The sequence below is a fragment of the Condylura cristata genome, unplaced genomic scaffold (assembly GCF_000260355.1).
Source record: "Condylura cristata isolate star-nosed mole 26May11 unplaced genomic scaffold, ConCri1.0 scaffold00023, whole genome shotgun sequence".
Classification (NCBI taxonomy): domain Eukaryota; kingdom Metazoa; phylum Chordata; class Mammalia; order Eulipotyphla; family Talpidae; genus Condylura; species Condylura cristata.
Window position 1 is genome coordinate 22,866,041 of NW_004567124.1, and position 2,245 is coordinate 22,868,285.

A 2,245-nucleotide genomic window follows, 5' to 3' on the forward strand; every position below is an offset into this window, starting at 1 on the left:
TAGGAACAGCCTATAGGGCAATGAGAGAGCATAGCTCCCTCTTCTGTGCAAAATATAAGATGCCACTTGTAGGGAGATGAATTCATTCATAAATTCAATCATGTGATCCACACAATGATTACTATTTGCTATGTGTAAGGAGTACAAAGATGGAAAGAAAAAGTCTCTGCCCTAAAGGAGATTAGAAACTAATGGCAGACAGATGTCCAAATAACTAGAGTTGTAGTGTAATTATTGTGGTCATGGAGGTCGGTTCAAAAGCAAAGAAAACATTACAGGTGGGAAAGTCCACATTGGCCCAATGGCATTATAGGAAATTTCACAGAGGAGATAACCAGTTGAAACTTGAAGGGAAAGATGGAATCTGCCAGTCACATAAAAGCATTCCAGAGCATACAAAGACATGAGCATACGTCAGATTCAGGGAGAGGACCAGTAGTTCAGTATGGCTGAGATTAGGCTTGGCAAAAGATGGAGATGAGGGTAGCGGATGGCCAGATCACCAAGTGCTTTATGTATGGTGGTGAGAAGATTTTGTTTTGACCAAAGAAAAGAAGTAAAGTGATTACATTGGCTGTTCTTACATGGAAGAACAAAAGTGTAATCCCAAATTAAAATTAAAAAGAAAGTTTGTTCTAGCATCAGGCAAGAAAGGATGAAGCCAAATCAGGGTAGGAGAAAAGAAAACACCTGGGTGGTTTCAAGAAATCTTTTGGAGGCAAGATGGCATAAATCACTGCCTTCTTTGATTGGTGAGATGGTGATGTTATGAAAGAAACAATGAATACAAATATAAAGCAGAGTAGAGACAGTGAATTCAGTTTGGAGCCTCCTAAAATTGAGGTATCCATGGAACATCCAAGTGAAAATGTCTGTGAGCTAGTTGATATTTTTGTTTTTGGAGCCCAGATAGGTCTACCTGGAGAGATAGATTTAAGAAGCATCAGTCATGAGAATAGATGAGCTTGAGTTGAAAAAAGCAAAAACTTGCTATTGAAAGTGTGACTTGCCTTGAAAAACAAGATGAAAACTTAGAACTATCTCTCTGTCTCTTTACTGATAACATGCTTAGAACTATCTCTCTGTCTCTTTACTGATAACATGCTACCCCACACAAATAGCACAAAGAGGTGACCAGCATAGAAGAAGAGGAGAAGCCTGGGAACTGTGGTGTATAATAGGAAAATTACAGAATTTAGAACTTGAAGGGACTGGAGATAATCATATCCTGTTGTAGGTAAGGAAGTCAAGGACTACGGATTTACCTGTCTAATTGTATAATCAGTGAATAACTGAAAAGAGACCCAAAATTGATTGTAGCCCAGAGTTTTCTCCAAGAGGATTAGAAAAAGAAGTAAATAGAGTAATGAAATACCCACTCTTTTCTAATCTGGTATCACCTATGTATTACTACTACTCCATTCTAGGTACTGTTCTTAGCATATTACACACACAATTTTGTTTCATACTCACAGTGACCCTATGAGTCATAATCCCCCCACTTTTAAAAAATAATATAATAGTTTATTTTACATCATTTTGTGCTTTTTTCCATCTCAGTTGTAATCCCTGTGGGCTTCCTGTCACCAAATCACCTGTGTGCCCTCACCATAGTCCAGTGCATTTCCCTCTCCCGAGTGTTTTTGATCCCATTCCCCCCACTCCTGACCCCCAGAAAATGTCTCTGGTATATAGCTGTTCATCATTATTATTATTTTCTGGACTGGTCCTTATACTCCTGCTATGAGTGAAACCATCTGTTGTTTTTCCTTTCTGGTTTACTTCACTAAGCATGATCTTTTCCAGCTCCATCCATGCTGCTGCAAAAGGCATGTGTTTGTTTTTATTGGTTGCTGAGTAATATTTCATTGTGTATATGCAATACATTTTTTTAATCCAGTTATCCACCTTTCGGTATTTGGGTTGTTTCCATGTCTTTCCAATTGTAAATAAAGCAGCAATAAACATGGGAATCCCACTCTTTTTTAAAAAAATAAAACAGGTCAGTAACTTGTAAACAGCGAGGCAGAAGTCAAACACAGAGCTGCTCTATTACAAAATTTATTCTTTCACTGTATCAGTTTATTAATATGGTCAGACTATAATTATGGAGTCTTCTGAGTAAACTGAGACCTCAGTACAGCTTACATCCAGAAAAATGAGTAGAACTGAAATCATTGATTTTTTTGTTTATTTAGATCTGATATTAACATGTTATCTTAACCAGCAATGTCTATTGTGGTTT

General features: G+C 37.4%; 1 protein-coding gene across 1 annotated transcript in view; it reads left to right on the plus strand.

Moving 5' to 3' along the window:
• Positions 1 to 2,245, plus strand: part of DUOXA1 (dual oxidase maturation factor 1) — a 9,965-nt gene that overhangs the window by 3,440 nt on the left and 4,280 nt on the right. The gene's annotated exons all lie outside the window — the stretch shown is intronic.